The sequence below is a fragment of the Cynoglossus semilaevis genome, chromosome 17 (assembly GCF_000523025.1).
Source record: "Cynoglossus semilaevis isolate Cse_v1.0 chromosome 17, Cse_v1.0, whole genome shotgun sequence".
Lineage (NCBI taxonomy): Eukaryota > Metazoa > Chordata > Actinopteri > Pleuronectiformes > Cynoglossidae > Cynoglossus > Cynoglossus semilaevis.
In genome coordinates this window covers 3,025,210-3,049,666 of record NC_024323.1, presented here as the reverse complement: position 1 = coordinate 3,049,666, position 24,457 = coordinate 3,025,210, and the positions used below count along the sequence as shown (strand labels likewise).

General features: G+C 40.5%; 1 long non-coding RNA gene across 1 annotated transcript in view; it reads left to right on the top strand.

The window, feature by feature from the left end:
* Positions 1-7,583: 7,583 nt before the first annotated feature.
* The window catches only part of LOC103392654 (uncharacterized), a 92,287-nt gene continuing 75,413 nt past the window's right edge, over positions 7,584-24,457 (top strand). The window contains exons 1-2 of the long non-coding RNA XR_522938.3: positions 7,584-7,934; positions 23,474-23,609. This is a non-coding gene — a long non-coding RNA (uncharacterized LOC103392654). The remainder of the gene's footprint in view (positions 7,935-23,473; positions 23,610-24,457) is intronic.

Below are 24,457 nucleotides of genomic sequence, written 5' to 3'. Positions count from 1 at the left end.
TTAGCAGTAAGCTATCATTTATCTTAACACCTGTGTTGAAACCCAGCCATGAGGCTGCACTTCCCTAACAGTAACTGATAAACTGTTCACACAGACTCACTCTTGTCCTTCACAGGCCCGTTGTCACTTTGTTATCATAAAACAAATTTGTTCATTTCCCATAAAACATTGTGTTCATACCGCTTCAGTTTATCCCATTTGTCAAGTGTTTGGAGGTAGTTGAGGTGGAGCGGATTAGTACGGGCTCCATTCATATCAATGTCACTATCGTTCAAATGTGACGTATACAAAGATGAATGAACCATGGTAGCAATACATTAAAGCAGCCATTTGTGAAACATAATTCTACAACTGTGTACACGTTCCTCCACCTGCAGCCTGTGGCCCAGTGGCAGGCATCAAAACCCCATACTCCTGGGACTCACCTGACTGTACTGTGCTACAGGCAAATTTGGTACACCTTACAGCACATAACAGTGCAACTTAGCATCGTATTATGAAATAGTAGTATTAGTATTATTGTTAGTAGTATTTATAAAATAAAAACAGTGTTTTTATTCATTTAGAAAAATACAACCCTGTCATTTTGATCTACAACAGATTGGTATTGACACTGTGCAACATCAGCTTCTAGCACTCACTACAAGAGGAGTTTTGAGTTGGAAGTGCTTGTAGTTGTGGGACAAAACACTGAAAAGAACCTGCAAGCTCGCTAATACTGTCAGGCAGTAAAAAGGCAACATTTAGTTTCATCTTACAGTAGAAGAGCTTTTTCTGTTTGCACAAAATATCATTACAAATACTATGCAACATGAACCTGGTACAAGACCAGTTCTATGTGCTTGTTGCTGAGTTCCAGTAGGTTCTTTAAGACATCAGAGTCAACTATAATATTGGACTGGAACTGTACAGATGGACTGGGTTCATGCTGCATAGCAATTGTAATAATGAAGTGGGCAAGGAGCGGAGTCTTGGACAGTCTGCACCTTTGCTTGTGCAAAGAAAATAACGTCACTCTTAATTTCACCTTCACACATTGCATTTTGCTGTTTTCAATTTGAATGTACAACAAAAATTAATAGTCAATCAAATATCTCAGCTTTTTCAGGAATAGAATAGTTAAACCCCAGTTAAAGACTTTTTTTAGACATTGTTTTTGACCATGCTGCCAAGATGTTGGGGTGTTAATGTAAATCAGTGAATGTCACATGCACTTGTGCCTCTACATGTAGTATTTTGCATGTTTGCCCTGAGAACCACGCAGCTTGTATCTAGGCTAAACCTTTGCTATGCAAATATTGCTGTGCAAGTCAATGCTGGAGAATCAGAGCTTGGAGTCAATCAAACTGAGCTCACATACTGACAGCAATAGACATACAAACAAACAAACAAAACAAGCAGTAACAAAACAAAAAATGCATCATTTCTATCATACAGATATGAATTAAAATATTTTGGATTTTGATTCATTTGGATGGAAACCTGCAGAAATGTTGTTGTACATTTGATGTCACAGTTTCACACATAAACATGGAGAAATAAAAGGCAGATAAAGACTGAACACAGTAGTTGACTTTTCAACCTAATTCAACTTCAACCTTTCTTTCTTTTTGACATGATATCAACTCCTGTGAGGATTTGGATGCTGCCTTTGTAAAAATATTTTCCCACCTTGTAGGTTTCATAGATTTGTAGCATGTATAACCACTGTTAGTGTGGACACGAGCATCAGTAGCTCTTCTCTCTCCCTCTCTCTCTCTCTTCATCTAACAATAAACGATCCTCATTTAAAACAGGGAGGCCGTCTTCCAAAGGATGCCTCTAATTGGAGGAGAAAAGCTTCTCTCTGACGGCAATGGAGATTTCAAGTAAAGCCCATTTGCCAATGTAAGGAGTCATTGAACATGTCATTAAACGCAGCTTCTCTGATGTAAGTAGATGAAGCGTTGGGTCCCACGTGGTCTTCAGAGAGGATGATTTGGCGTTCAGAGAATCCTGCTTCACACATGACACACACGTGAATGCAGATACAATGAATAATAGGATGTACATTTTTGTGCTTTAGTTTTGGGCCATATATTAAAACAAATGTGACACAAGGTTAAGTGTCTCTAAACCTGGTTACCGTCTTAGGGTCCCACACAAATAAAAAACAAGTTGTGGTCCATTTGTTTTTCTCTCCCTGTATGTTTTCATGATATTCATGCTGGGAGAGCATGGATATCATAAGCAGAGAGGAGAGAGATGAGTCACACACACCATTCCACAAGGATTTTACCCATTTGGTCCAGTACTTGTGTAATTCAGATTATTTTTCATATTTAACCTTTGTAAAAAAAAAAACAAAAAAACTTTTTTGACTCTACTTGTCCAGTTCTTTAAAATGTCTTCAGTCGTGTCCCTACGCTCTATTAAGTTTCTGACTCTCAGTTCTTCAGAGAGAGTTGTTAGCAGAAAAGAAACAATTTTGAACTAACTACCTTTGGGCGTTCGCAGTAATTTGAATTAATTGATTAAGCAAGTTCTACGGCCATAAAGGAATATAAACTTAATTTATTCCTTCATTAATCCATGTTCTGCCATTTTATCCTGTTAAGGGTTTTGAGGGAGAGAGGGAGAGAAGGAGGAAGGGAGAGGGGTTGTGGCCCGGCCCAGCTGAAAGGCAGGACACACCCTGAGGCAGGTTGCCAGTCTTTTGCAGAATCACACCTACTTGAAACAAAAGATACATTTTTTGTGTTTTTTTGTTTAACTCAGACCTCATTTACATGATTCTGGATACCCGTGTGTGACTATGTGTATGAGCATGTGCTGTTGTGGCCCGAGATTAAAATATAAATCCTACAATTGACATACACTATATGACCAAAAGTATTCGCTCACCTGCCTTGACTCATACTATGAACTGAAGTGCCATCCCATTCCTAACCCAGAGTTCAATATGATGTCGGTCCACCTTTTGCAGCTATTACAGCTTCAACTCTTCTGGGAAGACTGTCCACAAGGTTGAGGAGAGTGTTCATAGGAATTTTTGACCATTCTTCCAGAATCGCATTGGTGAGGTCACACACTGATGTTGGTCGAGAAGGCCTGGCTCTCAGTCTCCGCTCTAATTTATCCCAAAGGTCTTCTATCGAGTTCAGGTCAGGACTCTGTGCAGGCCAGTCAAGTTCATCCACACCAGACTCATCCATGTCTTTCTGGACCTTGCTTTGTGCACTGGTGCACAGTCATGTTGGAAGAGGAAGGGGCCCGCTCCAAACTGTTCCCACAAGGTTGGGAGCATGGAATTTTCTTTTTTGCCAGGAGCTGGGCTTGGCCCCTTAGTTCCAGTGAAAGGAACTTTGAATGCTTCAGGATACCAAAACATTTTGGACAGTTCCAATGCGCTTTTGGAAGAATGGTCAAAAATTCCTATGAACACTCTCCTCAACCTTGTGGACAGGCTTCCCAGACGCGTTGAAGCTGTAATAGCTGCAAAAGGTGGACCGACATCATATTGAACTCTGGGTTAGGAATGGGATGGCACTTCAGTTCATAGTATGAGTCAAGGCAGGGGAGCGAATACTTTTGCTCATATAGTGTATTGTTCATAAATCAGGGACCAACAGTGTAGAATGAAAAGTCAGGAATTAAGCAGTCACTGGTCAAACGTTATCTCTTTAACACACATTTGAGCGTGGAAATCTCCAGAAGATGAGATTTCTGCATCAGGTTTATCCATTTCTGAAAGAAGAAAGCGTTAGAGTCGAGTCAAGTCGAGCCTTGACGTCGTCAGGGTGGCCACCAGCCTCTGTCTAACATGCTCGCTTTGTTTTCTCCTCTGCTTTGTTATTCACATATATTTTTTAATGTTTTTCCTCAGTGGTCTGATTTGGCCTGCAGCGAACGGCTGGTGAATCCCAGTGGAGATGTCGGCCTAAACAGTTGGGTCTGAAGTGATTATGTGAGTATAGAGTGAGAGATTCCTTCAGGGCCTTTGGGAAGCCTGCACATTCTGTGTTGACAGTAGCTATGAAGAAAGGGAGAGAGGAGGAGGGAGAGGAGGAAAGAGAAAAGACAAGAGGAGACAATGATCTCTGTAAAAAAAGTGAAGGAATCTGGGAAATTAAAGGAACATGTTGATATAAAATCCAATATAGACAATGTATACATAGATTATGTATCAACAATTCTGGTCCACTACTTCCTGTTAGCATTAGCTCTGTACTCATTTAAAACTCATGTCAACGTGAATTCTTGTATCTATTCACCACTCTGGTTGTATTGGTGCAGCACTGTATCATACTGTACAAAATGATTTTGGCATCAGATAATAATCCTCTTCTTCCCTGTGTGTACACTTCTACGCTGCAGCATTTCCCTTTGACATCTTTGAAATCTGTGCCTGCAGGCAAACATCCCAATCAGTAATTACATCCCAGGGATTTCATTCAAAGGTCTGCAACAATTGATAATTCACACCCATGACATCTCTCTATCCCATAGTTAGTTTGGCTGTGCCATTAAAATTGAAATTTCCCACTTTTTCTGTTTACTCTAAAAGACGTCCTTCAGGCATCTCGTTCTTAGAATCACAGAGTTAAGCCACGGAAAGGAGAGCTGCTGTTTATCGCTGCCTTGCAGACAAATCCACTCTAAATGGCTGGTGATTTTTTTCCCCACTCATTGGCTCAATAATCCCTCTGAGAATTTACTCAGGAATACATTGTTGACTTTGTTGGTTAACAGTCTCCTATAAACCCCTTTAAACCTGAAGGAGAAGTGTTTTTAAAAACACACCAAAAAAGAGAAATGTAAATGAACACTGACGTGCACACGGGCGTTTCAATTCACCGTGGAAGTTTTAATAACTCAGACGTCCTTGTTGAAACCAAGGCCAGAACTTGGAGCAGGAGACCTGAGTCACACACGGATGGGTCTCTCTCCTGTTGTTTCTCCTCATTTAATCCTTTTTCTCTGCCCTTGTCTTTGCATGGATCCGTCCTGATTAAAGACTCGTCTCCCGATGACCAAACATTTGACATTTCCTACTTCTCCCCATTGTCCTCTCCGCTCACCTTGCACCTTTAGCCCCGATTCCTTCAGAGTCCACGCCGTCCCTTCGTCTGTGGTACGCCCTGATAATTGAGTGAGAGCTCGGGCCCTGGAGTGCCTGTGTAATCCACACTTTATAAGCACTTTAATTGAAGTGCAAATTCAATACACTCTCATCAGCCTTTTACTGACTGTGCCTTTGCTTGCACCCCTTAGGTAATTACAAGGAGACTGGCAGTTCAATCATTTTGCAAAAAAAGTAATAAATAAAAGGAAACATAACAAAAACATAGCTGCAAACACAAATTCACTCCAATGTGTCTGTGTAGAAGGTGTGATACTGGAGGTAAAATGCTTGGCGAGACGGGCGTACCATCTGCTCTGATATCAGGAAGCCTAAAAATACATATATATATTGTGGGATTAAACAATCTTGACTACATCATGAGATTTCTCTCTGTTCTCCTGTCGCATTAGTTTCACTGCGGTCGTTTTGCCCACAAACGTGCATGTGGATACTCACACAGTGGCTGCACACTTACAGTTTTCCCCTTTGTTTCGTTACATAAAGGCAAGTGAGGTGTACACACATACACGCTGTGTATTGTTTTGGTTATATTACAGTGTGTGGGAGTGCAGTTTGCCGCTTTAATTAAACTTCCTCTATTTCTCTCGGTTTGTCCCCATAGGGCTTTGTCTTTCTTCCATCCACATGCTTATTTATTTATAATTGCATAAAACTCCAGAGCTGAGCCACGGCTGAACATGGCGCCAGCCCTTTGCAGTAAACTGGGACCCTCATAGTAATACAATTTCATGTAGTGCACCATCCCACCACCTGGGAAAATTCCATAATATGACGCATAGAGGGAGACTTTCATTAGAGAACCATTAACAAAATATACATTATTACCTTATATTAATATCTTATATATACAGATGCACTGTATATGCAGTCCTCAAGCTGAAACTCATTAGAAAAATGAATTAAAGGTGGTAACGAAGAACAAATGTTTAGGGTTTATAGTGGCAAACCTATCATAATACTTTAACAAAACAAAATTGAAAGTTTATGATTGTGACACTTCCCAAAAAAAGTCATTAGTTAAATGTTTACTAAAATAATATTGTCAAAGGTCTTTGCTGTTGCTGTGGCTAAAATATAGAAAGAGCTCAAAAGAATGCCCTAAAATGTTTCGGTGTCTTTCCACTTCTGTGTATTTACTTGAGAAGGACATTAGGATGATGAGAACATATTGGCGGGTGTTGCTGATTATTAATGACACGACTTGATTGGCCAGTCTGCTGTCCACATCGTTTCATTTTCTGAAAGAAATCAGGTCCATTATGAAAAAGAGAGATGATGACTAGTAAAGACTCAAGATCTCTATATGGTTTAGGTGTACAACCTAACCACAATAAAATAGTTAGAATAGTTTGGAGACCTACTTCATGATTTCGTGGCTATATCATTGTTTTTCTCCAGGAGGGTGAATGTCCCCAGCTGAAATACAATCCAGCTAACTTTCTTCCTTTATCTTTTATTTGACTGCCAGATTTTTTCTTCTCTCTCATTAGGTTTCCCCAAACTCCCACGAGAACCTTTTGGATGATCATCACAGCAAATGCATAGTTTAAGTGCCTTTGTTTATATGAATGTTATTCACACACTCAAAAGAGAAATTCACATTAGGATATTCTTGTAACATAGTTAAATAACCTACATGGGCAACTGCCCACATGTGGCGACTTAATAACTTCAACACTGCCTACTCACATCTGCAAATAAATGTGCATGCACACCACTTTTAAACACCCAGACTGCTGCCAACAATCAAATTCATATTACATTACATTTTCTACATTCCACCAACAGACAAATGAATTTGATTGTTCTAAACACATTTTATATTCTTGGTGTATTATCTGTGTCCTCTATGTCTAGTCAGCTCGTCTGCTTCTCTTTCCACCTTTGATGACCCACTTTCCCAAAGGTAATAACTCACAGAAACAGCCCATATGGTCAATTTTCTGCGCTGAAATAAGAAAAATCTCAAACGTGTGCTCATTGGGATTGAATTTCTGTAAATAAAATTACAGCAATTACTGGGTACAAACAAGATGGAGATGGAGATGAAGTACAAAATGAAAAGCGCTGGGATACATTTTAAACAGCACCAAGTAAAAACAGACAAATGTAAAAAAATACTTAAAAAATTTGTCCTGGAGCTGATGGGTTTAATTCATCTGTATCACATGAATGTCTGTTGTTCTTATGGATTTTATTCTTTCTTAAACTGAATTTTATTACTGGGAATCCTGGTTGTTTACCCTTCGTTATGGTGCATCAACAAAACCAGCCATGTTATATTACAGCACACAGAACATTCTGAGCCACAGCTGCCTCTATCCTATGGTACAAATGTCCTATGACATTGGTGATATATTTATTTTTAGTTTTACCAGCAGTATGATACAACAACAGTTAAATTATTGTGAGCTAAATTATTAGCTTTAGGTGCTGGGTTTGGTGGAGAGGTGTTTGTGTTTCCATATTCTTAACCAAAGTCTCAAATTACTCTATATTTAAACAGGTTTGGTCCCTAATATTTCAAATATTTTTTATAAAACAGAATTGTTCTTTTGGTAAAACTGTTGTTTTTCTTGTGACGTTTTCTGTGTTTTCTGTGACGTTGTGTAAACGTCACAGCCTCGTCCCGGAAGCGCTCTGTCAAAAACCTCAATCTGTTCGCTACCTGCGAAACACGTGAGTTCTTCCACTCGTGACTATATGCCCGTGTATATCCCATCGAGCAGCGGTTATGTCGGTCCCTGACGTTTGGTGGACGTGCGGACGTCAGTAGACGAAGTTCGGCGAAGGAGTGCCGAATGTGAAGGTAATTAAAGGTGCACGTGTCAGTGTTATCTGTGAGTCTGAGATCCAAATGCTGAGACATACAGTGCAGTTAGTTAAGATAATCCACTTTGAAATGAAAATAGTTCTTCTAAATCCAAAATTCAGAGAGAGTTTAACTGCATCATGTATTTAGTGAATAAATACATTTAAATAGAGAAAATAGTTGTTTTACCAATATCACCATTTAAAGAAAGCTAGATAACATAATAATCCAGAGAGAGTGGGCAGTAACACAGAGAGGAATAACCCTGTGTGAGTGATGTCACTCCCTCAGCTGTCGTGGACCGGTGAGATACAGACTCGTCTGTCAGGATTACTACATTAAATTCAAAGTATCAGCTGTCGATCACGTCATTGATTAATTAGTGTCAAATGAGGTGTAATTTAACACCAGTGAAAGGTGCCATGGAACAGTCACTGTTGCCTGTGCTGATTCATTGTCAGAATGATGCACTGAAGGTGTCTCCTGCTTGAAGTACATTTTTAAAGACAGACACATATCCAAAATGTATTTTAATATTTTGTTTAATAAAACAAATCACTTGGAGTAATTATTATTAATCTTAACAACCAAAATTAGTTTTTAAATTAAATAATTTATATAAATTTTATTCTCTTGTGTCACAGTTCTTTCTGTGTTTTTGTTTTGTTTTTAATGGACGTTTCTCCAGCGTGTATGAATAATTCGGAGTTTCTTCAACAATCTGTTTATTTTCCATGTCATTCTATGTGTATTTGGTGATGACGAATAAATAAAGAAAAAAAACAAAAAAACAAAACAACTTGAATTGATTTCTATGTTCTACAGACTGAAATGGGCTCACTTGGCTTAATTAATCATTTGGACACTCCTTTTTTAATAAACTGTATGTCATGTAGATGGACATAAAGACACTATCGCTGCCTTTGTAACGACAATCAACACAGTAATTAACACAAACCCGTAAACACCGCTCAGGTGCCTGTGGAGGCTGTAGCTCTACAGAGAAGGTTTCCTTGTTGCTGCGTTGTTGTTTTGCTGCATATTTAAGAAATCAATGTTTGCCATCTGTTTGCTAAACAAAGTCTTGTTTGGAAAATTCAAGATGCACCAATAACAGCCCAGACAGCACCTCTGGGCTTCTATTGGATTGTCTCGGCTGTCAATGACACACAATTTCCACTTGTGCTGTTGCCTGATGCCGTGAATTTACAACTTAGAAAATGAGTTGTGTGTTGTTCAGTACAACCTGAAACCATTGGAGTCCAAATGAGAGAAGGATCATATTTACACAAGTTGTAAGAGAAAAACATTTCATTTGAAGTCAGAGTCAGTGTAAAGACTCTGAGACTCTTTGACTGTGTATTTTCATATATGTTCTGTGGCTGTCATTGTGGCATCGTGCTTTAATGCATGTTTCATTTTAACGTTTTGTAGTTGTATCTGTTTGGGCCGTACTGTAGGAATGATTTTCTCGATTGCTAAAAGCAAAACTGCAATTGCTGTGACTGGATTTTTTTTAAAAGAAGTAACTTTTAGTAGTGGCCAAGCAAAGGCTTTACAGATACAGAGACAATAAGAAAACAAAATGTACAGTCAGACCTCCGGACTGGTATATAACCATAGGGTTGTTGGTACTTAGCAACAGGGAATAAACGATCACTTTAATTTTTTAAAATGTTTTCTAACATGTACTGCGACCTTTTTTTTTTTTTTTTTTTTTTTTTTTTCAATTTTTGGTAAAATGAATCAACATTATCTGTTTTATTAACAGTTTAATTATATCTGGAATGGGATTAATGAGAATTGTTTGATTCTAATGAGCTGGTTCTCGTCTTACCCTGTGCATTCTTAAAGCCTTTCTCTCAGTTTCAGAGCTTTGTTTCCACTCGGTTGTGCCGGAATGGTGTGTACGTGCAGGCTGCAGTGTGGGTGCTGAGAACGGCTCTGAATGGAATTCTTGTTTAATTTAAGTGTACAAGTGAAAATATTTGAATCTCAAAGATAACTTGCATTTGCATTTTTATCATGTTACTCTTCCTGCATTGCTGTCTGACATATTCATTACATATCAGACTGTCAGTGGAAGTGACTTACAGAAATATTGGTATAAAAGTTTGGAAGAGTAATTGATTTTTTTTTTAAAGCTGCTACTCCATCTGTGAAAAGAAAGTGCTGTTGTTTTCAAGCAATATTTGATTTCAATATGTACAGTTTAGTGCGGCGGCTGGGTGTGGTTCATCAATGTATTATGCCTGTAAATGAAAATCCAAGAATAGAAAATTAATTTATGCCCATGGTGGACTTGAAATTCAACACAACCTCAGCTTATTGTCCCATCAGTCACAGAAGACTGGCTTGTGGTTTTATGTTTACCATTGGGCTAAATAGTCATAGCTATGGAGATAGTATGACACTAAATAATTTATATTAAAAAGCATTTTATATTTGTGACCAGTACAGTGAAACACACATTGGCCCTGCAGAGAGTTCTACAGAACTTCACATTCATTATCACATTAGTCATTATTTTTAATGAGTTTCAGACTAAAGCAGAAGGTAACACATTTTAATTAGTTTTAAGCTAAGTCTTCATGTGGCATTTGAATCACTGGCGAAACTAACTGTCAATTATCTGTATACACTCAGTAGTTTCACAAAACCAACACTGCACATATGATGCCAGTGATGACGCTGGATCTCGTACAAATTACATTTGCTGCATGCACACAACGTACACTTGGTGGCATTCAGACCTGGTGCTCATTTATTTTGACACTCCCCTTTTGTAGACACCTGACTGGAAGCTCTCCATTCTTTTTTTTTTTAAGTCATCCTGGGCCTGGAGATATGGCACAACAGCATATAAAAAGTGGCATATTTCAGGTTCAAGAGCAGCGGCGCCCAAAGTACGTTAGACCTCTAAATATAGCCAGGAACAGTGACAGCCCGTATCCAGATACCTGTGAATGTGCACTAACACTGACAAAACATTTTCAGGAACTCGTAGTTCCTGTAAACAATTGTAATTTTTCACTGGGGTATAATTACATGACAAAAATCCCTTGCAAAAGAGAAAATAATGGCTTGTAAAAATATACTCCAAGTTCTCAGAATAAATGTATAAATGGTGATAATCAACTTTTTAAATTAAATAACATAAATAAAGGTGTTATACAACTGTCCATTCACTCATCATTGCTTTAGTACACAGTGAATACATGTCATTTTCACAATCAGCAGTAAATACTTTTTGTCTCACCTTGACTTTACAGTTCCATCCTGACTCCCAACATGTTTTTGCGAAGGTTTTGACCTCAGGTCAGACCAGCCTCACCATGTACCCTAAAAAATAAGGGAACACAGTGGCAGTATCCTGCTATTCATCGTGCGTTGGTTCTAAATGAAAACACTTACCTTTGCAGGTTTTACTAAGAATATATCATTGTGTCCTGGCTTATTGCAATTTCTGACTGTAGTAACTTAAAAGAACAAACACAAAACTGTTATGTTTTTTTTTTTTTTTTTCAAATTAAAAATAAAATAAATTGTAGTAAAGCAAACAAGAACAACTGCATGGGTGGTGCACTGATGATTCATGCTGTTAACAAGATCAGGCTGGAAGGGAAAGGCCAGATGCTTGGCTTCCTAAGCTGACTTGTGAGCATCAAGAACGGTAATGAGACAGGTGGCTTTTCCGTAGGTTTTGCACCTGGCACCTGGGAGATATTTTTTTGGTTTGTGGGAGTTTGTGTGGAGGGAAAAGAGGCAGTTGGTTTGTTGGAGCAGTGCTTGGTCATTTGCTCGCTTGTATTCTACATAAACACTCGTCACATTTCTCTTACAGTCTTACGTGCCCAGCTGTTCCTCTTGTCGACTGTGTTCATTTAGCCGGTGCTGTATATTAAGCTATTCAACCACTCTGTTAGATGTTCTTTACGCACAAGTGGCCAGCTGCCTGCCGTCCCCCCCACCCTTCCTCATCCCCCTCCTCTTCTTCATACACTACGGGATGTAGCCATTTGGCTTATTTATTGTAGGTGCTTCTTTAACAGCTGGGAATGGACCATGAGCCAATCAAAACAAATAGCGGAGGCCGCGCTAATAGAATCAAACAGGAATGGAGTCGCAGTGGCCGCTCAGGCATCGTAAAGCTGTCGCTGTTTAAACCCCTGTATTTGTTGCCATCACCTGCCTGCCTCAAACCTTTGCGTTGCTTGTAGAAACGTGCGGCCTGAGACACTGTTACTCATCTCTGGTTATCCCAGCATCACTAAATTAGATTTAAGGGCAGGGATTGGTCAGTCTGTACATTTACATTTTGTGTTGTCCTTTCTCATTTAGAGTATTTTGACAGGGAGCTTTAGGAAAGTGACTGAACACTTTTACGTTTACCTCCCTGTTGGAGTCGTTTGCATGTTTTCCTGTGTATGTTTTTGTGGCTAAGGTCTAGATGCTACTTCATGTATCCTCAGCCCAAAAATGCAGATTGGAAAGTAGGTAAAATAGAGACAAAGTGTCTTTAGTCCAGTATCGTTTCTATTGTGTAACAGTTAGACATGTATATGTTGGACATGCATGTTTTCTGAGGTGTTAGGCTATATAGCTTATGACGAGTCTTTCCAAAATCTCTAGGTAACGTCCAGGTAAGCAGTTCACCATTACAGCAATAAACTTTTTAGTCTATTGTAAACTGCTAATTTGACCACAAGGCAGTTCACATAGAGGGCATTATTTTGGGCATTTCCCTTTGGTAATGTTATTATTTCCGCACTTACGTGAACTGCCTACTCTGTAAAGTACCCAAAATACAGAAGGGAAATATCAGATACTGCTGTCAGTATTGGTAACTTTTAGGAGATGGAGAGATGACCCTGCAGTCGTCCGTCATGAATGAGTCCAGTGTGTCTTCATGTGCCCATCTACTGGTGGAAGCACATGACAGAGAGCTGCAGTCTGAAAGGTCCTGGCCATTAGACTTAACTGTCAGTTATTTTCTAGCTGTCCTTCAATAGACCCCCTCCCTCCCCCCCGCTTTGATAACAGATGGACACATACTGTATACTGTCTGAAATCCAAACCCAAAGCCATGTTGTTGCTGTGAGTGGAGATTCAAGTGTTCGTTGATGTCACTAAAGTTTGTGTCTTTGTCGAGGTATATCTACTGTAATATCTATCAAGGTAGATTATGTAAACATTTGGATTCCTGCCCTGTAGGTGGGGCTGTAATCACATTTAATGGACTGTTTTAGGAGGACAAGCTGAGGGTGGGGCTGAAAAGTTAAAAACGAAATTCTCATTTTAAGTTCTCTATTCATAACTGGTAAGTACACATGCAGATGCACTAACAAGAATATACACTCCTTGTTTTCGATTCCGTAGTTGTATGTATAATGCCTATTGAACGGATGTGAAACCATGTTGAGCTGTTAATATGGGCGCTGGCAGTGTTTGATGTATGAATATGTCTTACACAGGCTGAATACTTTCTGTGGATGTGGAGAAAGCTGATCTGTATTTCTTATTAAAGTCAGCAAAGATTGTCACAAAGCAACAGTTCCTGCTTCTCCTTCCAAGTACTTGTCTTTGTGCAATTCTACCAGGACGTAATTGACGCCGACAGAGGCCCACTCAAAAATGTCTCTGATTGGGACTTTTATAGATGCAGCACAAGAAGAGGCTCATTTCTCACATTGCTGATCACTTGTGTGTGTGTGTGTGTGTGTGTGTGTGTGTGGGGGGGGGGTAGGGTAGGGGACGGGCTGGCGAAACAAGTATCGAATTAGTTTGCATGAGAGAAGGAAAATTGAAATATGGATTGGGGTCGCAAATGCCTGCCAGAGCTATTGGCTGCTTCCGATATGCAGGATGAAATGTATTTTCTGTGTGTACGTGTGTGTCAGTGTGTGACTGATGTAGATAGTGCTGGTATCAAATGGTTTTCCAACAATCCCGCACGGAGCTATTTTCCAATAACAAGTTGGAAGCGGGAGTGACACAGATGAAGTGAATGTTTTAAGAAGAAAAGTAATCTTCAAGACAAGTGCAGCCATCCCTCACTCTAGTGCACATCCTCATCCTCCGCTTCCTCCACATCGGTTCTTCTGCCTGGCTCTCCAGCCATCTGCCATTTAGATGTATTTAAATCATGCATGCAGGCTGAGGTCGGACCTGTGATTTGAACTGGTCAGGTCCCTGCTCTCCGCCAGCCTGCTCAGCACAACCTTTGACCCCAGATTTTATCTGAATATGAATGAGTTACCCACAGAGTTGGACCGAGTTGTCGCTGCCTAAAAGTCAGGTCCAGTTTCACTGATATTATCTGGCATTTACGCCTGGAAATGTTTACCCATCCAAATGGCTTGATTGCTAGATTCAGCTCTGCGTGGCCAAAATATTGTCTGATTTGGCATTTCAGAAGTATATCATTTTCACACAAACTGCTGGAGGCACTTTGAATATGTGTCAAACGCAGGTTGTTGTGTGGCTGCAGCTCAGATGAAATGGCTGTGATTTGGAAATTTGAGGCATTGAACAAAAAAGGCTTCCACATTTATGTCAACAAATGAAATACATACTTCATAAAGTAGATTATCACCATGTTGTTTAGATAATAATGTAGATGTTGTGTTATTTTGTCTGGGTCAACTATTCTATCACAGTTTAAATGAGACTCATCCCACAGTTTTTGAGAATTAGTAAATATTTTTGTCGTTCAATTTTAATAAAACTACAATAGATGAGCGAATATAGTCATCATGGAAAGTCAAAGGGGAATTTTAATGCTCTAAATTCCCCAAGTTTTCTGTAAAAGTCTATTTCACCTGGTCTGCCCCTGAACAAAAACACTCTTGTTTCCTTTTAACAGCCATTTGAAAATCAGAATCAAGGCCTGGTAAAGAGAGAGAGAGCGAAAACAGAAGGTGCTGAAGAAAGAGTGAATGAAATGAAATGTGTCTGTAAAATCGATAGTTCATAAGGGTCTAAAATTGAAGGTCTCTCTCTCTTTTTTTTTTTTTTTGTCGGAGAGCGTGTGCAGAACTTGGAATATGAAACAGCTTCGGTGGAGGGCCCCACGTGTAAGCAGCGGTATTGATTTTCTTAGACTTGTCCAATTATGGTAGTCTGGGTTTTGTCAATGTCCTTTAAAGGACCAATGTTACTCCAGTGCTTGTGGGCAAACAAATTTGGGCATCACCCAACTTTACCTCATGTCCTCGTTCCCAGCGGCGAAATGTTTGTGTCGCCATGGCCACAGAGAAAGAAAGGTAAGAAAATACGGGGAGAATCTGCTGCTTCTTCACTTTTTTTTTCCTGTGGCCTCTCTGAGGACACAGCTGCAGGATGAGAGATTTCCCCTGTTGTCAGTTCCTGCTAAGAGATTCACTGGCATTACAAGACGAAGACAAAATAATCTCCTCTGTAGGTTTGTGAGTATCTGCGCATGTTTGTCTTTTGACAAGTGCCACAGGAATACAGAGTCTGACTGACCGATCCACTCAGTGTCTACAGGACCTACTGGAAAGCTCATCATTGTATGTTGTATGTTACAGCACAAAGACAAGGGGTTTGCATGACTGTTTGTACAGCTTCAGCTGGGGTTGTCGTGAACACACACATCTACTGCCGTTTAGCACACACGCCAGACATTAAGCAGAGGAATTGTAGTTGTTTTACTGCTTCTATTGCTGGAGCATTTGCAGAGTAAAATGGTGTGTAATTTTCAGCCTGTGCTCCACTGCGCTGTCCCTGGTGCTGACGCTGCTTTCATTGCCTTGGTCTGGCTTCATAAGGAAAAGCGTCAGGAGTTTTTCGGCTCCCGGAACAATATGGGACATTTTCCCCTCTTTCACTCCTGAGACTCTAAAAAAGTTTTCTGGCAATGGAAGGAAGGCTTTGCCTCCTACTCTGCTTTCCTTCCCCTCTGCTTCCTCTACAGTCGCCATGTGTCTCATCTCTTTTCCCCGTTTCTCCCTCTCCCTCAACTCTCATTCTTTTTTTCCCCCAAGTAACAGGGGTCTCATGCAATATGCTGTGTTTCCCCACTTGAGTGCTAATGAGGCAGATGAATATTCATGAGGGGAGGCTGACATCGCTGTGTGACAATTGTGTGGAGGGTGTTTGTGCGTACAGGGACTTTGGTGGCCACATTTCTGAGGGATTTTTTTTTTTTTTTGTAGATAGACATTAAATGGTTCCTCTGTTAATGATGCAGATGTGAAATCCAGATTTCCTTTTTTTGTCTTTGATTGCAAATTATATATTTCCAAGGCCTCTGTTGGGAAGCTGAAGTCCAAGCTCCAGCTGCTGTGGAGGACAGTGTTGGACAGACTCACTGAGCAGAGGGAGGTGCAGACAGGGCTCCATCTTAACCTTCCTGTGGTCTTGCCTTGTGGTGGGCAGATGCCTCCAAAAACAACCCTTTTTTTTCTTAAACTGTGCCGTTCTCTTTCTTACCTCTGCTCTTTCCTTTCATTTCTGTGGCTCCTGTATTTTCTTGTCCCAGAACATATTGTGCTGTGATGTCTGGAGCCTTCAGTACTGCGTTTTGAAGGACATATGAGAAAGCCCACAGCCAAATTTGGTTGCAAAAGCTGCTTGTGTGCCTGTCATGTCTCACATATTGCCTTTTCCTCTTCTGCTCTTGATCCTCCTTCTCGCCACAGTGTTTTTTTTTCATTGTCAAAGTTGTTCAGCTCATGAATTCTTTTCCAGTAGTACCTGAGTTGCTCTCACTCGCTCTCTTTCTCTCCCTGCGTTCTTTCCTGTTTTGATCAGACACCCTTTGTTTGCATTTTCTTGCTCATTAACATCCTCCCAGTCTTTTTCTTGTCCTACTGTCTCCCACCTTCTGCCCATTCCCTTTCATCTCTCTTTGTTTCTTCATTTACCAACATTTTCACACTTCATTTAAGATAAGGGCAAATCATCGTTTTCCCAAGAAACTCAAACGTATGAGATGTCAAATTTAATTGAAATTGAAAATCTTAAATAACTTACAGGCACTTAAACCAGTCATTTTGTTGTTAACAAAGACAAATATAAAAAAGAAGTCAGTGCCTTACTGACTTCAGTGAACTCTCCGGGGGGTGGGTGGGGGGGTTCAGGAGGTGTCTCAGCCACACACCTCCCACGGCGACACAATGGAAGCCGTCCAGCTCCTCTGTGCTCTTTGCCTCCCTGAGTTCATGAAGTCATTGGCGATGCCACTTTATATCGCCACTTCCAGTCTAGCAGGTGTCCATGCTGCTTCTCATGCAGACACATCGTCCCGGCAGCAGGGTGACAGGGTGGAAGGCGGCCGATTTATCAGCGCTCTGACTGTAAGACTACAGGGAGCCCTCCGTCTTCATCAGTTCACTCAGCAGATAGGCACAGCCCAGTCAATGCTGCTACACCTACCTCATGTGTCTCCATTACATGTTAATAACAGAGCTGTGAGGGTGACCACAGTCAACACTGCATGTTAAGAAGTGGCAGGTCACTGAAGGTACAGGTGAAATGGGATAAAATCTATTCATCACATTTAAAAATAGGCTGTAACGCCATTTATGGTTGAATTGTACAACTGTTACTGACAGGAATAATAGAGTTTAATAGAACAAAGGAAGAGTTTCATGATTCACCGTAGTACAAAGGACATCATAAGTGTTGTATTTGGAATATATGTCGTCCTACAGCTTGCCTGCTTTCCCGTCATCAGAGGTTGTCGCAGTAATATTTGTCATAATGATTTGGAAAAGTATTTAGAATGCCATGAGGTACACAACCCTACCTTCTCCAGGGTAGGCAGGAATCGTACCACCACCCAAATCTTTTTAAAGGGTATAAGATATAGAAGATGATCGCCAAGATGTACCCTCTCACTTTCACCGTTTTTTGCTGCCACAAGAGGAGCTTGGATGCTCGGTCTTTTTGGAACTTGGACTTTAGCAGAAACCTGACCTGTAACTCAAAGAAAAGCCCAAGCGACGGTCGAACCTCTCACTGGTGAACCCTGCTTTTTTCCATCCTATGATATCATAGGACCATAAGGCAACAGTGAAGGCTGGGCCTCTGCCGCATCTGTCTTTTTTTTTTTACCCTCAGCCTCTTTGCTGTCCTCGCCCTCTGTGCTCGGTGACTTTTATTGGCCCGTTGATGATCAAAGTCCCTTTTGAAAATGCTGAATGAGCCCAGGGCTGATAGTGATTTGATGTTGTGTAGGTTTTCAGAATTCTCTCTTCTGCTGTGATGAGATGTTGTGTGACAGGCCATCCGAGGCCCATCAGCTCCCATTACACCTCAACGCTGCACTGCCAACGACGCTGCACTTTTATCCTTTTATATAACACCTTTCTCACCAGTCGAATCAATTATCAGTGATTATGTTAGTGTCAAGTTCTTCATGGGGTTGGCTGAGCCTGGTCATCACACCTCCTCCATGCCCCCCCCACCTCTCTTCTGGCCTTTGTTCTCCACCGCTGGTTGGATATTCCAAGCCAACTAATGCTGTTAAATGCTCAGTTCCCATGTTGCTGTTGAAGATAACTATAAGCCCCTGCCAGCTGTGTTGTGAACACACAATACGAGAAGACTCTAATATCCCTGAAAAAAATCCCACCCTTTCTAATGTCTCCATTTCCCTTTGAGTGGTTTAAAATGTTTGGATCAGTGGCTACGACGTAGAGCAAATGCTGTGCAGCGGTTATTGCTCTCGTGTTAAGCACTTCCCACTGAGGGCTTTGTGGTCTTGCTGTTCACATGCAGTAAGCATGATTGCTTCCGAAGATGAAAAGTCATAAAAAGACACAGAGCTACTACCTCACCACACTTAAGACAGCTATTTGGAATATTTCTCCATCTGCCTCAGTTCTTCTGCAACCAGCCTTTAGTGGGTATTACACACTTGGCCTTGGGTTTACTGGTGATACACATGTGTTTTTTATTTTTTTTATTTTTATGGATTACTGCCAGTGAAACACAGAGGGCAGTGAAGCGGCTCCTTAATAACTCCTCTCAGCTGTGAGGTCACAGCTCTGGTTCTCACCTCCAGTGTGAATTCTTTCTCACACAAATGTTCACATACTTTTAGGTATCACAAAGCGGAAAATTTAGTTTCCAACACATTCACACTCACCAGCGACTCTTCCCTTTGACTGTCTGACTGGTGAATCGTGTTCTTCTTCACCTGCACCCTACAAAGTATTAAATACTACCGCTAAATGCTCGATATGATCGGATATTTTACTCTCGACTCTGGCGCTGACACACATTATGTAGTCGACCGTTTACTCTTCTTACTCTGTTCTCGGGGTTTTCATTCCTTGGATTTAGAATTAAATATTTAATGAACATATCAGACCTAGGTCAGTCTAGAGCATCTTAGAAAATCCCTTGGAAAATCAACAGTTAAATGCGTGAGCTGACACACTGCCCTGCAGAGTGTTCTCAGTTGGCATCATAAACGACATTCACGAAATTCAAACTTCCTGATTTCACTCCTGATGTTGGTAAAAAAATGAACTGTTTTTCAGATGTGGTTATTACTAATGGATGGATGTTAGTGATTGATGTGATAAAAGGTCAAGTGTTTATGGTTAGAGGAATGGCCGCAGATGTTAACCCGGGTTGGTGGCTACCAGTTCGGTTTGTGTTTTTATATTCCACTGCTGTCGTTTTTTTTATTTGACAAGGTTCCTCTGTTGACAGGCTGGAAGTGTGTTTGAGGCTTTTAAATCTAATGTGTCTGCCTTCTATCTACAATTGTGTCTTTGACTCACTCTGGACCCTCCTTGCCTCTCTATTCACTCAGCCTCTCCTTCTAAATGTTATCCAGTGTTGAGTGGAGGTAAGGGGAGATAGTAATCTGCTGTAGCCTTGGCACTCCCTCGCACTCAGGTCTCACTGAAGAAGATTGATGGGCCTCTTCCTGGAACGGCTGTTGTTTTGGATGGAAAAAGAGAAAAAGATGGGGGCAGAAAAGTGGATTTAGAATGAAAACTGAGTGAGGGAGGGCAGGCGGCAGCTGGGAGGAAAGAGAAATGGAGGCAGGCTAAATGGTAGTTGTAAAAGATGGAAAAAAATAAGAGGGAAAATGTCACAGTGGATGGGAATAGGAAGCCATTACATTTGGTTTGTGTTTTATTGAACCAGAATATGCGCTCACCTGTGATTGGCTTCGGTTTCACATGTCAACCCGTTTTCTGATGCACACGAGTGCCGCTGTTTTGGCTGCGCTTGGTTCTCAAGTCAGCAGGATTATTTTTAAATGTCAGCATTCCTCTCAGGATGCAAATGAGACAGGAACATGATGAAATGTTTTTTTTTTTTGTACACATGTCTTTTGTTTCTGTAGCGTTGTTCAGCCATTAAGGTATTCTTTGTTAGCTTAAAGCTCAGTATTGCTGTGGGAAATTAGCAGCCCTTTACACATGGAACATCTGTTTACATGTGTTTATTTGGACAAAGCTTTAATGACAACAACCTCTACGTTTTACTAGGTATGACATTAGGTCTTTATTTATTACATATTTTAATTTTATAGAGACGCTTCTTTTGTGTGTACCTTGTACCTTTGTGTGCACTGGACTATTGTTTTATTTTATGTTTGAAAAGGCTCTGCTTTCTGTCCCTGTTATAACTCACCACTCCTGGGTTCTGTAGTCACAATGAGAAGCAAACAAATGCAGGATGGACAGAGAGACAGGAAGGTAATTTCATCCTGCTTATCCAAATGCTTCATAGGCTCGTTACAAGCGTCAGGTCATAAATCATTTCCTCATGTAACAGAAAAGACACCGTGTGACAAGCTGTGACTATTAAACAGGAAATTTAGTTTTGAACCTGCCGGGGTTTGAAACTGGCGCAGCAATGAGGGTTTGAGTCCAATGTTCAAGGTTCTAGTTAGCGCTCCATTGTTATTCTTACAAGGGAATTTTGATTTAACTAATGTACCACAATAATAAATAATAACTGGTAATTTATTTAGTTTCTTTTCCATTTGGTGGGGGGCTCCTGTGTGCACTGTGTTATTAAATTCAAGCAACTTTGAAAACAGCTGATCCCCAAAAAACAACACAGTGGAACAAAACAGTTAGGAGATTCTGAAAACCTCTAACTTTGTTTTAAACTTGGAGCTGGAGCCAGTGAAACTGAAGAACAGTTGTCTCATAGTGCTGTAGATGGCCATAATCTATGGTAGAAGAGCATCCAATAAAATATCAGTAAATATGTAATAATTTGTCAGTGTCAGTCACTTTTTTAAGAGGATGAAGAGGATTTTACTTTTATAAGAAAACTTTTTGATTGCAGCCACAAAATCACTCTGTGTCGATTCAAAAGAAATGCACTCAACTCTTTCCGCACGTGGAGCGTTTTTTTTCCTTAACGAAAGAAGTTCTGCAAGAAATGACAAAGGTTAACGCTGACTTACTCTCTAACCAAATTGACCAGATATCATTTGGTTAAATGGGAATTCAGTGTTCAGTGCTGTGATACTTTCTGTTGTTGTATTTCCTACTGTTCATGTGTTGTGTTGTAGTTGTAACACACATTCTTTTCAGGGGAGCTATTGATCACATGACGCTGGTCCCACATACAAATCAGTTGCACTTGTTGTTTGACATTTCTTTTATTCCCTGCATTTTGCATCTGATTGAGTTTTCAACTGTGTGTGTGTGTGTGTGTGTGTGCGTGCGTGCATAAACACGTGAATCTTAAGGTATTTCAGTCATTCGTGTAGATGATCAGTTCTCCGTCTGAGGTAAAAGCCCACAGCCACCTTGACTACTGGTCGTGAATACAAAGAACCCCAGTGTGAAAAGCAGTCTCTTCTTTTCTCATTACATCAGGGACAAAGGTAAATTACCCTTTAGTGTTTTTGTTAGACAGAATTTGTTTCAATTTAAGGTAATTTGCGACTCATATCTTAGTTGCTATCGCCATAATTTCAAGTTGTTCTTTGTTGCTGTAGAGCTCATAAATCTCAGCAGTTATGAACTCCATACTCAGCAAAATGTACTTGGATATGTTGAATATGTTTCTGTCTCTGGTCACTCAGTCATTTTTTTTTCTTGATCAATAATGATCATGTTAAATGATTATTGATTATGATCAATCTGTATAGAGTTCTACTCTAATGAGAGTCTGTTTTAATGATTATTTACAATTTTAGTGTTATACAATTCCAAATTCCTCTTCCAGAAAATGTCTTTTGTTTCATTGTTCTCCTTTTTATTTTCCACCTCATTTTCTCTCTATGACCTGACGATGGGTGGAACCTCTGCATGCAGAACGGTTACAAACATGAACCTTTTTTATACGTATACAGTTGAAGCGTGTTCCACAGCTACTGCAGGGTCAGAATTGAGGCGTGGGTGATTCAGTTTCAGGTCTTGTCACCTCTGTGTCATCCGTTTGTGCTACAGTGGTCTGTTTGCTGTTCTAATACTGTACGATGGTTTCCGTAGTGAACGTGTGGCTCTGCTTCCTGTGTTCCATTTCTGTTGCCACTGATGACTCAGTATTTCCTGGACACGGCTCTCCGTCTATGATCCATCTGAATCTGACATCTATGATGGTTAATGGATGGTGTTTTCAGTTTTTTTTTTCCACCACCACCTCTTGGAACTAGTGCTGTTATCAAACCTGCTGTCTGATATTCTAAGAATACACTCGAGGCTTGAAATAGTCCCTCTGTCGTAGTTATTCCTTTAATGCTTGATTTGAACTGTGAGACGCTGCACTTCCTTGAATCTTAGTAGAATGCATCAAAAATGTGAAAGAATCCCTCAAACTCAAAGGTGTCTGCTGAATCGGACGCTGCTTTTTTACTACATTAGAAGCTAAAAAAGTAGCATTTCGGTTGTGACTAAACTGCTTTTGTGAATTTAACAAACGCATACGTCTAGTACGTATAAGTATGTACTACAGGAATGGAGTTTCATGGAGTTTCAGGGACAGAAAGAAAGTGATCCCTATGTCATAAACTGTAAATGTCCCACACTATAATACGGCTACATCTCTGTCCATGACATGATCTGTTTGAACACAGATTAAGAAGCATCTTTACTAGGTTGCAGTTGCAGTTTGTGCTGCTCTTTCCATAACTTTTTATCCCAGAGAATATGTTTGGTATTCTGTTTGACTCTCCCTCCCATTTTTCTCCTCCCATCATGAACAAAGTTACACTCATTGTGTCACTTAGCAGAGGTTACCAAGGATACATGTGACATGAATACAGTTATCATTCTCCTTAGTCTCTTTGATTGCGACAACTTAACGCAACAACGATCCAGTTGGTGGCGTTGTGCAGACTCTGCATGCTAATAACTGAGGTCTAAACCTCACCTCAGTTTTCGTGGAGTCTGCTCTGGTTATACCTGGTCCCAAAGACACACAGTGTACATTGCAGAACATCTTTTGTGTTTTACTTTCCTGCAAAACAGATGTGCACCAACAGTCAACTTTACACCGAGTCTCTCAAGAACACAGTGAAGCTCTGGCTTCCGCCCACACTTGCCGCGTTGCCGACTCTTTCTTCTGTTTGTGTTTTGCAGCTCGCTGATGTGCTTTGCTTTGGATGGTCGTGCAGTGGTGCCACACCAACAGTCTGAGAGCCCTGACAGACAAGGGTCCAGCTGGCCAGGCAAGGCAGCGTCACGCAGAACAGATGTATGAAAGACTTTGATCTAGGTGAGTACTAAACAGGGTGGGGATCTTGAAGGGAGGGAGAGGAGAGGAGAGGAGGGCAGGGGAGGGCTGACCAGTTATGAGAAAGGCCAGATGCCGGTGGATCGAGTTGAAGCTTTTGAAAAATGTTTGTGTCCATATTGCCATAACTGAAAAGCAATGCATTTACCTTGGGTTAAAATATATCGCACACTGACAATGTGTTTTATGAATTTTTTGTTTTTTATCTTTCTAAGATTTAACTCCGTAACATGACATTTAGTTTTGCCTGCTGACGAACCGACAAACACACAGATGTTCTCGGCTGGACAGCAGAGAGCCACATAGTGTGTAAAGGGCATCAGTCCATGCAGAAAGACAAGCAAGATGGATGATTAGAATAAAAATAAACAAACCTTCAAAAAGATTGAGTGACAGAAGATGTAAAATTTACCAGCAGAGGAATAACAAGTAGCAGGAGAAACAGCTGAAGCATAAGCAGCAGACACTCAATCATATTGACAGCTGGTAGGACGCTTCAGATGCAGCGTTTGGCTGACAGCATTTACAGCATTTAGTTTAAAGAGAAAATGTCAATAAAAATGATTAGAAATATAAACGCAAGAAAAACTACCAGCTTCAAGGCCATGAAATGATACAGTAAGAGACACGTTAATCTGAGAGGCTGGAGGAAAAGTTCAACAAGGTACGACGGTCACTGTCATGTCATCGGCCCGAGGTTTGAACCTCACTCATTTCACTATTAGGAAATGAATGCTGTTGAAACACTGTTGTTATTATTGTACCTCTCTGAAATCACTGTACAGTGACCCCTTGACCTCAGTCGTTCAATTCATCTTCGTTTGTGTGTT